A 13,054-nucleotide genomic window follows, 5' to 3' on the forward strand; every position below is an offset into this window, starting at 1 on the left:
TGTGTGTGTGAGAGAGAGAGAGAGAGAGAGAGAGAGAGAGAGAGAGAAAGAGAGAGAGAGAGAAAGAGAGAGAGACAGAGAGACAGAGACAGACAGAGACAGACAGAGACAGAGACAGAGAGTTCTTCTTAGATATGGACTCAGAAACATTTCTTTATGTTCTAGCGAAGGTTGGCAAAGCTTTCAGTATTGACAACCTGAGCTTCACTTTTTCTAGGAAAGAAATTAAAAGTTTTGCTTTTAAAAACTTAGAATGGAATGTATGTACCACGTTAGCAGGAAAGGTCAGTTTCTAAAGCTCACGAGGAGTCCCGAGAAAGGGCCATGGTACAGAGTGCCAATAGAGCCTTTTGAAGGGTGCCTCATTCTTATACAGGAGAAGCCTGCAGGCTTCTCTATGATGAGGCTGCTGATTGTGAAGCTTGGGGTGGAGTACATGACATGGCAAAACTAGGGATCCATTTTCAAATTATCAATAAGTTTTAGGATTTCTGTAGAATCTTGAAACAAAATTTGATTTTTCTATCACATAACAATTAAATTTTCTAGGGCCGGCCAAATAGCTCAGCGGATTAAAGCACCTGCTTAGGCAGAGCGCAGCAGCTGGGGTTCAATCCCCAGCATGTAGTGCTGGCCCTGCTCCCAGGGTGTGCTGAGACTGGGCGTGGTAACATGTGCCTGTAATCCCAGGGCTTGGGAGGCTGAAAAACAGGAGAATCACTACCAGTCTGACCTGGTAGTGAGACCATATAGACCCTTACTAAAAATTAAAAAAAAATTTTTTTTGAATTTTCTTCCAACTCTGGTGAGAATGTGTGAAGATATAGACTGACTTGATTTGGAAAAATGAGATAATGCTACATTTTTCTCACTTTGAGTGCACTGCGTAAGCCATGCTGACTACTGCCCCATGTCAGCAGTTTGACTTGCAGCTCAGCTTCTTAAGCTCACTGTTGAGACATGCTATTGGGTTCTACATTCAGAAACTGCTTGGTTTTTTTTATTTTGTTTTGTTTTGTTTTGGGTTTGTTTGTTTGTTTGTTTGTTTGTTTTTTCTGTACCAGGCATTGAACTAGGACCTCATGCTTGCCTATTTCAATGCTGCTGGCCCTGATGCTGCTGAGTTTTTTCCCTGGTCCTGGAAGCTGCTTTTTCAAGGGATTATATGTAAATCAAAGACAAATTTGTGTGAGATAGATTATCTTTCTTTCTTTCTGAGTTTGTATGATTCCCTTCAACATCTAGATTAGACATTGTCTAAGAGATAATTTGTGAATTCTGAGCAAACAAAACTTTGGAGACATAAACCAAACTAACAAGTTTTGACATCTTGGAAAAATTGTTTTTGGGGCTTGGTATTTTTTTTTTTTTTTTTTTTGGTATTTTCAACTGGAAAATTAGAGATCAAATGTGTTTTTCTCAGGTGATGATTAAAAACAAAACAGATGTACACTTAAAGCACATGACCTTTAGGAAATGCTCATTTTATTGTCCATTGTAACCATAACTAGCTTCTTCTTACATTTTGGTAAGGTTTATTGCTTTATAACATACAAAAAGAACACCACAAACATAGATCTTGGAGGATCGTCAGAGAAAAGGCACGGATTATAGCACAGTAATGACTGTGATTTCAAGAAGCAGAATATAACACAGTAACCCCAGAAAATCACTCTACATCTTTTAATGGGAGAATTTAATCTGCTAATATTCAAGGTTATTGTTGATAAGTATGAATTTACATCTGTTCGGTTGCTTCCTGCTTGCTCAGGCTACCCGTATTTCTTTCTTCCTCTTTTATTGCTTATCTTTGTGGTTTGATCTACACTAATGAGCTTTGATTACTTCTTCTTTCTCATTTGTACATCCACTTTATCAGTGAGTTTGTTTTCACTATTGTAATTGTCATCTACCTTCCTCCAGATCTGCAACTCTCTCATGGTATTAAGATTTTATGTGATAAGAAGTCCTATAGAACTCTAAAATTAATTGTATTTAAGGTTGCTAAAACCCTTATTAGAAAAATTATATTTATATTTTGATATTGATCATAGTCATTTATTTTACTTGGTGTCATAAATCACTATTAATGAATGACGTCAATGACAGCTGATCGACCATGCAAAAGAAAACAAAAGATCCGTCCAAAATTGTTACATTATGCATGCTTTTTATTTTATTTTTATTTTTATATGTATTTGGTATAGGTCTACAGGGTCTTACTATACAGATCAGACTCATAGTGATCCTCCTGTTTTCAGCCGCCCAAGCCCTGGGATTACAGGTGCAAGCTACCACATCCAGTCTCAATTGCCATCTCAGCGCGCCCCAGTGACAGAGCCAGGATGGCATGCCGGGGATCGAACCCAGCTGCTGGGCTCTGCCTAGGCAGGCGTATTAGTCTGCTGAGCTATCTGGCTAGCCCATGTTTTTTTATTTTTATTATTTCATGATATTTGTGTAAGACACAGCATAGCCAATAGCTTGATCAACATTTAGGCCATCAAAGGCAGCTGCATGCATTTCACTAGTTCACATGGCAGAAATCACAATAAAGGTCACACAGTTGAATCATCTTCCAGGCACAGAAGCTATTATGCTTGTAGCTGAAGAGACAAAGGTGTGAAAGGAAAAGAGGACATTGTTACTCAATAGTTCTGGGAAACTAAGATCAAATCACACCCATTATTTAGTATGTTAAGATTCAAGGGGCCGGGAGATGGCTCAGTAAACTAAGCGCTTGCCTGGCAAGCACAAGGGCCCGAATTCAATCCCTGGTTCTGAAACAAACAAAAAAAAAAAGATTCAATAACTTATTATTAAACCATATTTCTTAAAACTTAAGAAAATTTTTTCATTAAATTTTAAAATTAAATTGAGAACAATTATAGGTTTTTCAAATCAGTGAGTGTGTATTTTGGGTTTAAGTAGGAGAATACACGGCTAAAGGTGGCTTTAAAGACAAGGATTCATCACTCTATAAAGGTGAAGTCTAGAGCTAAATCTTTTCCAGGTCGTTAGAGCACCCTGTGATTGGACTGGGAGGAGGGCCTCCGTCTTCCTTCACGAGAGAACCGGTGCCCTGAGTCTTGCAGGACAGCTTCCAATGCTCCGTGCACGGCATGGAAACACGACAATATTCTGGCTCAAAAATATATCGAATTTTGTAACCTGCACAATTAAAATGTTGCCACATACATTTGTTCCATAGCAAATCTTTGGAAAATTTTTTAAGTAGTAATATGTATTTTCCCTGACAAACAACAAAACAAGCCACATATACATACATCGTAATTTTCTTAAATTGTAATAAACAGCACTCTTGTCATTTATGGAATACCTGAATATTAAGTGCTGTGAACGAGAGGATTTGCCTAAGTACGTCTAATATTTGAAACAATCTCAGAAGGTTGTATTGCCATTCTGATTTTAAAAATGACAAAACTCTAACGTGGGTTAAAGTTCAACTGAAACTTTCTACTGTAAGTGGTAGAGCAGGGAGTTTGAGCTCAGGCATATCTGATTCCCAAACCAGGATTCACAATGTTATCTATTCAGCAACTTTGGGGAAAAATAAAAACTTAAAACCCAAAGGAAAGCACAAATTCATTAACAGAATTAACTAAGCTTACTACTAAGCAAAACCAAGCATACTGAATCAAACACAAAACCTGCATTTAAATAAGGATCAAAATGTTTACTAACTATTGGGAAATAAGAAGAAATGCTCAAATGGGAAGGCAAACAAGAGGAGGGGGAAGGCTGAAGGGAAAAGAAAAAAGGAGAATAGAAGAAAAAAGCGGAAGCAGAGCTTTTGCAAATAGGCAGCAGAGGAAGTGCTGAAGGGAGAGGAGGGGTTGAGGGAAAAGAAATCAAGTTGTATGCAGGTACCAGTTCCCTACAATGATAACTATGTATGTCTAAAATTCACCAATCAAATTAATTTAAAAAATAAGTAAGGGCTATAAAAATAAATAAAATGGTGATAAGTAGCATGTGTTATAAAAGTAAAAAACAAAGCACCTCTTGAGAATGTGGTTTGATCGGGTTGAAGTTATTTGGCGTTCTATATGCTTTGGTTATCCAAATGTCAGATGGTTTCCTCATATTTGGGAAGTTTTCTGCTATTACTTCTGCCCATATTCTTTTTACATCATTTGTATTGACTCCATCTTTCTCATTGATGGCTATTAGTCTCACATTGTTCATCTTTGCATCGTCTTGCAGGTGATGAATTATTTTTACCTGCATCCTACTTGTTTTTAAGAGATCTTTTCTTACCTTTTCACTAGCTTCCCCAGCATCTTCAAGATCTGAAACTCTGTCTTCACATTCACTTAAACGGTTTTGCAAGCTTGTGATTGAGATTTTAATTTCCTCTATATCTCTTTGACTCTGCTTCATGTGATCTATTTCTTTCCTGTATTGTTCATTAAAGGAATCCGTCATTTTTCTAATCTCCTCTATTTTTTTTTATCAATGTCTTCTTTTGAAGCAGTTATTAATTCTTTTACTGTAGAGGTTTTTTCAGACTGGGTTTCCTCTGTATGTTTCTGTATTTGATTCTTTACTTCAGATGCTATGACTTCAGAGATTTCTTTTTTTATTTCAGAAATTAATTCTGCTCTGAGTTCCTCTTTACCTTTCTGCTGTTGTTTCTTTACTTCCGATGCTATTAATTCATACATTTCAGCTGAGCTAGTGTCCTCTGCACTTGTTCTGGGTGGACTCAAGGCCTGAGATTGCATTTTGCTCCTTCTCTTTGTCATTTCATATGGCACCGACTTCTGACCTTTGATGTAGAGCTTTGGTGCAGTTATAACCTTAGCACCTAGTGAAATTTGGGTGCAGATCTATTAAGTTTGAGTTTATCCAGTTATGCCTGACCTGGGTCTAGCTGTTGTGTTCAGCTCCTTCCTGCTTCAGCCCTTGGAAGTGAACCTGTTGTGCCCCTCTGGCACAACAGTGAACCTGTGGTGCCCCTCTGTTGTGCTCCTGGCCCAGGTGGCACAGGGGAACCCAGAAGCTGTCCCACAAACTAGCTGGGACTGGGATTGGGCTGGATCTAAGGGTCCCAAGAGAGTTGCAGAAGTTCTCGCTCACTTGGCGGGCTTGGGGATGGGGGCTCTGGAGGGGTAGAGGGGTCCTGAGGGTGTGGTAGAGGGTCTCACTCACTCAGCAGGCTTGGGGGTGGGGGAGTGTGCCTAAGGAGAGTCACATGGAGAGAAAACATTCTCCCAGGCTTTCACAGAGAGCAAATTGGCCAAGCAATGGCCATGACTCATCCACATGCCTGACACTGACAAAGGATTTGCAAACTGTGGTTCAGGCTTATAGGATAAATCCTGAGGGTACTTGACTAACCTTATCAGATACAAAAGTTACATTTCTTATTATACAGGTCTTGCTTTATCTTGGTCTTAACCATCCAGCAGAAAAGTATAAAAATGAGGTATATAAAGTAAAGCCATATTAATGTGCTGAGCTGTGAAAGGCTCAAGTCAACAACTTCTGTGGATAAACCACTACCACTGTGAACTGCTGGACTGTGTTGGATTGTTTTGTTGAATTCACGTACCTATAGTATTTAGATGCCAATGGAATACCCATCTCTGATAGGACTAAACAAAAAAAGGGATACAAATGGAGGACCATTTTGTAAATGTATATGTAGAATAGTTAGGATAGATATACAGCTACTTTTGCTTAATTCAATGAGAAGAAAGATTTGTACTAATAGTGTTTGGACAGGATATCCTGTCTGCATCTTGTACTATGGATAGCCACTAAGAAGATAACAATGTACAATGTTTTAATTATTAAAACTGTCTTATTAATCAGTTTTGAAACTGTCTCATTGCTATTTGTTTCTCAATAAAATAAAAAAAAAACAATAAACTAAGGTATAAAATACAAAGCAAAATTTAAATAAAGAATGTGGTTTGAAAAGACAGAGAAGAAAAACAAATAATCCCATTATTTATTTCTGTTCTTTTCAGTAATTACAAATAAAGGAAATAAATTTAAAACAAAAAGAAACCCCCTGCATTTTTTCAGTAGTTACAATGGATATTGGGATTTATTTATATGGATTTAAAGCTGCATTTTATCATCATACTTCTAGTGAGCGGTCAGCAATTCATAGAATTTACATCAATAACCATGTTGAGCTTGTTCTGACATCTTGTTTTCTGTAATTCTCTTTTTTTATTTTAGAGAGAATAAAAATTTTTTAAAAATAAAAGTAAAACAGAATTTCACAGCCAGATAGCTCAGCAGACAAAAGCACCTGCTTAGGCACACAGAACAGGATTCAGTCCTCAGCCTGCTGTGCAGGCCCTGCCCCCAGGGTGCACTGAGGTGGTGACTGAGACTGGGCGCGGTGGCATGTGCCTGTAATCCCAGCACTTGGGAGGCTGAAAACAGAAAGTCTGATCTGGGTAGTGAGACACTGTAGACCCTGATATATATATATATATATATATATATATATATATATTCCCTACCCCCGGAACTGGGATTGAACTCAGGCCCTTGTCAGGCAAGCACTTATTCTACTGAGGTATCTCCCCAGCCCCTGTACTAAATATATTAAAAACAAACAAACAGAATTTCAAAAGAAGATGATTGGAAACCAACAATGACTGTTATATTGCATACTGTTATCCTCAACATAGTCAAACAAAATCTAAAATGTACAGGGGTTGGAGAGACATCTGCGCAGTCTAAACACCTGCTTGGCAAGCACAAGTACAGGAGTTCAGTCCCCTGTTCTGCATGCCGTGCTGGTCCCAGAAACCAGGGCACACTGTTCTGGCCCTGAAAATGGGCATGGTGGCACACACCATAATCCCAACACTGGGAAGGCTGAGACAGGAGGATCACTGCGAGTCTGAGCTACATAGCAAGACCCTGTATCATGAAATAAAATAATTGTTAAAAGGTTTTCAAGCACGATAGATATTGTGAAAGAGAAAAGAACCACTCAAAAAGAAAGAGCAATGGAGATGAGGGAAAGGATAAAAGAAAGAAGAGGATATATATATTATATGTATTATATATATTAATATATTATATATATGAGTTATTTTAAGTAGTAAACTGAGCTTGTCTGCCAATTCTGTGACATACATATAAATGTATATGTATATATAAATCTTATTTGCACTTCTCATGATAGCTTTGGTCTATATCCTCAAATAAGTGACAAGCACTGTGTTTTGTTCTGAATTTATAAAAACATCCAGAATGTGTAGGTACCAGCAGTTAAATGGAAAAGAAGTAAAATGAGGGAGGGAAGGGAAGAGGTCTTCCAGAGAGTAAGTTCTAGAACAGACCAGCAAATAGCTCAGAGCAACATTTCTGCCCAGCCATCAGCTGAGCTGGACTACAGTCACAGACTGCACCACAAGAGCTTCCTTTTTGGGGGCCACAGCCTTGTCCATCCCCACGCCTGGACTTGGGTGCTGATGCTAAGGTCACTCTAAGCAGTTGCAGACAAGGGATTTCTTCACATTCGCAACATGGCTCCTCCTTCCAGTGTCCTTTTCTCACTCCCCTACCCCAGCCATTCCTGCCTATAGTGGGGAAGAAGTTCTGTTCTCTGGGAAACTGGTTGCAGAAAAACAGGTTTCTTCTAAACAGAGTACAGCAGGGCCAGCAACAAATGGTGCTGGCCACTTTCCTCATAAGGCCAGATAGGCCAGAGAGCAAACAGCCTGGAGAAGAGCAGAGTTCCCTGATAAGCAGTACCACTCACACAGCCTCCACCTACTCCCTCTGCCCTGAATATCCGGGCCTGTCCTAGAACAGTGACTATGACAGTGTTCCCCAGTCTGTCCAGCCAGGCCAAGACAACGTGCTGGATGAGGCTGCATGGGGCCTATTTAACTCACCTCTGTGAGAGACCCCTGAGGGTTCATGAGTTTGTCTTGATTTGCATGACTAATGAGGAAGAGGTACTATTTTTCTATTCTAAATGTGTAATCTCATTTAACACTTCAATCACAATCCAGTGCTATAAGGTTCAAGTGACGGATGATGAGTAAACAAAGACATGAAAAAAATATGTATTTAATAAACCACAAATGTAGCAAATAAATTTATAATAGTTACATATTTCATAAACTTTTAATAATCAAAGGGAAAGAATTAGGAAGTAACAGACCTAGTTTTCACTCTGGCTTCCTTGCATCTAGCAGACTGACACTGGGAAAGTTGGTCACCTTCTTTAACGCTCAGTTTCTTTGCCCCTGAAGCGCAAGTGGGGATATCAACCTCAAAGGGCTGTGGAGGTTTGTAAGACATTGATAGGTACATAGGAGGGGCATGAGTTTAGCCAGGATAGCTTTACAGAAACAGGGGTGAGAATCAAAACTTTCAGAAGTGTTTTGAGAAAAAGCATTTCCAATTAAAGTTCCAAAGTAAAAAAAAAAAAAAAGAACATCTATCAAATGTAAGGCATCGAGTAACCATGTGGCTTATGCATCTAGATGTCTCCCAAAGCCTTGTGTGCTCTCAGCTGAGGCCTTTCAAAGTGACTGGACCGTGGGAGTGTGACACTGGATCAGTGCAAAAATTGGTTTACCATGCTTTCAGGTGTGGTCAGTAGATTTACTAAAGAGGAAAAGCACACCCTGAGTGTGGGTGACACCAGCCAACAGGCTTGGAACCTGGATGGAATAAAGAGAGAAGGCAGTCCTGCTTCTGCCTGCTTGCCTTGTTGCAAATGCTTTCTCCTCCATGCCCTCTGCCCTGCTCCCTTCCCTTGGAGCTCATTGGCTATGGTTGAAACCTCTGCCAAATGTGAGCCAAGATAAACTTTTCCTCCTTTCACTTATGGGTACTGTGTGTTTTGTCCTAGCAAGAAGAAATTAGCTAAGATAGTAACTATAAAATGTTGGTTCCTGTCCCCCTTCTCTTTAATCTATCAACACAAAGAACATATATTTGTCTTTCAACAAGTCAACAAATGTATTAAAGTATTAAAACATTATTGTTATTCTAGTTAATAATCTAATTGGTGTAAGGACAGGTTAGAGGGACATAAATTTAAAAAAAAAAGAAAAACCCAGGGCAAAGTCCCAGTGGCAGATGATGGTGTTTATGATCATGTATTTATCTGCAGGCCCACATTATCCCGCTTATCTATGGCTGACTGTGAAAGCGTCACAGGCTTATCTCTGTACCATGTGCTATCTTAATGAAAACATTACTCACATTTATTGCATGCTTAAGAAATTCCCAGCTGACCTTGTCCCCTTCCCAGCAACAAAAGCTAAGACACCAGCTGGCCTTCTCCACACTGATCAAGACAGTTCACCCCTATTAGTATGTGTACAGCTCACTCACTGGGCAAGCAGTGGGATGCCCCCCATCTTGTAGCACCACTCTGCAGCTAAGTAAGCTTCTCTTCTGCTTTCTGTGTATTTTCCACACTTTAAATGAACTTTTGCTTTGCACTGTATCAGTCTTGACTCCCTCACTTTTCTGGAAAAGCCTCCTCTCTCCTTCATTCTTCACCAGAGTAAGGACAAGGATCCAAATAGAGGCAGACAGTCATTATGAGGGACCCCTAGAACCATCCCTTTGAGGTCTCCCACAGGCGGTAACACATACTGCATTGGCCAGGAAGATAAAGGCCACAAAAGGCCTGCAGACATGCTCAGGCTAGCCACCCTAAATGCAAGTGAATGCAAGGGGACACTCTTCTGGCTGGGTCCCCTTCTGGATGATAGGAAACTCCAGTTTCTAGGAGGATCAAGAGCAGTCAGTGACCATCAAGGAAGATCATTTGGCTTCATGATAGATCTGCGTAAGTGCTAGGACACCTTTGCCAAGAGGCGATCCTTCAGGCCCAGTCAGAGTTAGCGTCCTGGGATACTGGGAGGGGAGCCTGGAGTCCTGGTGCTTCTCCGGATGTTCTCCTTGCCCAGGAACCTTGAGCTATGACTTCTTTCTGGGTGTTGCTACTTTATTTTTATTTATTTTTGGTACTGGGTATCGAACTCAGGACCTTGCACTTGCCAAGCAGGAGCTTATACCATTGAGCCATTTCTCCAGCCCAGTGTTGCTACTTTATATCTCAAACAGAAAAAAAAAATCTACAGATAATTTCTTAATTAGGCTACCTAGCTGAAGGTTGTCATTTTCTTAAGCATAATAAAAGCAAGAGCTTTAGCTGATATCAGAGAAACTCTATAGACTTGGTGACTCACCTTTTCTGTCATAAAAGGGAATTACCATTGAAAAACAATAAATCCCTGGCAAAATAAGAGGTTATTATATGAGTTAAAGTATATTTAAATGGCCCTGATGAGAGCCACTTTACTTTCTCTTATCCAACGGTTGTAGGCAGCTGAGTGAGATAGAAATATTATAGGCAGTCAGACAGGGTCAGGCCCTCAAGGAGACAAGATGGAAGACAAGGTGACTTTGCAACTTGGAAGAGACAGACACTCCTATATGGGCCACACCTGAAGACCAAGACAAAAAGAGGAAGCACAGCTACATACTTCCCTAGGGATGGGCATTAAGGATTGATATCCTAAATAGTATCAATCAACTTGAAAGAGCCCAAATGAGTCACTAGCCCAATCCCCAACAGGAAGAGACCTTGTCTGGTATTCATGCCCGCTTGCTACGTGACTTGCTTTCCCATTTGATACTGGATTTAATCAATTTTACCTGAGCAATGGTGTTTGTAATCTCATTGGTTGACCATAGTTTTGTCCCACCTCATGCCCAACTAAGTGAGTTTCCATGTCTTCTCCGCCACCTTAGACCCGCCTCACCACATGGTTTTCCTCTATAAAAGTCCCTGGAAGAGACAACTTCCTGGGGAACTACCCACTCAGATCCCCCTCATGTCCCTCTCTTGGACAGTAACTTTCTTTCTCTCAATAAATATATTCTGCTCATAACCTCCATTTGTTCCTAAAATTCATTCTTTGGTTTTAGAGAACACGAACTCGTCCAGGTCAGGTCAGAAGATCGTTTTTTCCCTATGTCATTTGGAGGTCCCCTATATTGTTTGGAGGTCACCCACCTGACACTAGTTTTTCTCCCTGTATCACAACTACTCAATACTATGTGGCCTTGGAGTTCAACACCCTGAGTAAACTATGCAGCCTTTCCAACAGAGAGAAAACCTTGACTCTCCAGCAATTAGCCATTCTGTCCCTCCTGAAGTCTCCAAAAGAGAGAACTTACTAAAAATGTTTAACCTATCAGCAATAACTTAAGCTTGTTGGAGCTATTATGCAAAACTATTGCAACCCAAGATCTATTCTGGGAGCCAGATACTAGACCCTGTGTCTCAGCCCACTAACTAGTAGCAGAGGCAGAGCTTCTAGGCCATAGAAGGATGAGCCCATCGGATGGGGATGTTCCAACCCGGGCATCTGAGGCCACATGCCATCAGACCAGGGAAAGGGGTCCTCATCGTCCAAGGACCCCTTGGACTCCAATGTCATTTTCCTTCTTCTTCATGAGGATGGAGAATGAAAAATCCATCATACCTCCCTGTTCACCTTTAGAACACCTATTGAAAAATCAGAAAAAACAAAACCCCCAGACTCTTAGAAAGAAAGGCTCTTGGGCCAGCAAGATAGCTCAGCAGACTAAGTGCCTGCTTAGGGAAGCGTAGGGACCAGGGTTCAATCCCCCGCATCACATGCCATACTGGCCCCACCTCTGGGTGAGCTGAGCTGGAGATGGCATCTGGGAGTGTTAATGCACACGTGTAATCCTAGTGCTGGGGAGGCTGAAAGTAGGGGGATCACTATGAGTCTGACTTGTGCAGCAAGACCCTGTACCGAATACAATAAATAAATAAATAAATAAATAAATATTTAAAAATTTAAAAATAGAAAAAGTCTCTTGTCTTTTATTTTATGGAGGCCTCCAATTTCAATGGTCATCTTTGTTTAATTGATATTAAAACATTTCCTGTGCTTTATAAATTCTTAGACTTCAATTACAGGGTTAACATGTTCTGTTGCTTCAGTAGACATGAGATTTTTTTGAGGATACTTAAGGGAATTCCTAGCAGCCAGTCAAATATAAAAATGTAACAATCTGAGACCAAAAGATAAAATAAATAATATAAAACTCTGGGGCTGGGGAGATAGCTCAATAGAGTAAGCGTTTGCCTGGCATCAATATTGTGCTCGCTTTCCTTGGTCTTCAAAACCCAGCTGAAAAATACATTAGCAATCTCACTTTTGCTGCTCCATTTTAAACACACAGCAAAAAAAGTAAAACCAAAGATATAAAATTATAGTAACACAGATGAGACTTAAACAGGGGGCTCCAATTGGAAACCCCTGCTTAAGTTTCCAGCCACACTGGAAGATAGAGCTGAGAGCCACTGGTTACGACTGGCCTTTCCACACTAGTGGTCGTGCTTTGGTCATAGGTGCCATAATTGCCTGGTAGCATCTGTTTGTTCTCACCTGGAGCTACCAAACTCCAAGTGATAGTGCAGGAAGTCTCCAGATAGAGCCAGCCACCTCCTTCCCTCTGCCAGACCCACACAAAGGACCTCCCAATAGATATCATCTACTGCCCTGGTCAGTACCCCCTTTTAGCCAGAAGTAGCCTGAGCAGTCATCACTCTGTTCCCAAAATGCTTGGATGGTTATTTCCAGAGGGAGAAATATAGGGACAGCTGAGACCCCAAGGCAAGATTTAATATGGGACTGGGTCCTTTAAAAACAGAGGAGACATGGCCTATGTGTCACAGCAAACAGCCACGTTGACAGCCTGCAGTTTCACACTTGGGTACAGGTTCAGTGCCACCAGAAGGCTGATGGATCCACAGCTGCCAGCCTCCTTCCACCACAGCCACCAGGTCAGCCCTCAAGAACTGACATCCCTTGCCCTTCACACCACTCCTAACCAGCAAGCAGCAGCCAGAGCAACGCTGGAGTAGAATGGAACTTCCTATTGAACAATATGAGAATAATGCAAGAGTATTTATTATGGAATCAATTGTGTAATACACAGTTTCAGCTACTTAATTTATAATTGTTAAGAAAAAGTGAAATAAAAA

The 13,054-nt window shown here is 40.5% G+C and overlaps 1 pseudogene; it reads left to right on the plus strand.

The window, feature by feature from the left end:
- Positions 1-454, plus strand: part of LOC101565393 — a 7,609-nt pseudogene extending 7,155 nt beyond the window's left edge.
- The last annotated feature ends 12,600 nt before the right edge of the window (positions 455-13,054 follow it).

The sequence above is a fragment of the Octodon degus genome, unplaced genomic scaffold, assembly GCF_000260255.1.
Source record: "Octodon degus isolate 3935 unplaced genomic scaffold, OctDeg1.0 scaffold00081, whole genome shotgun sequence".
Classification (NCBI taxonomy): Eukaryota; Metazoa; Chordata; class Mammalia; order Rodentia; family Octodontidae; genus Octodon; species Octodon degus.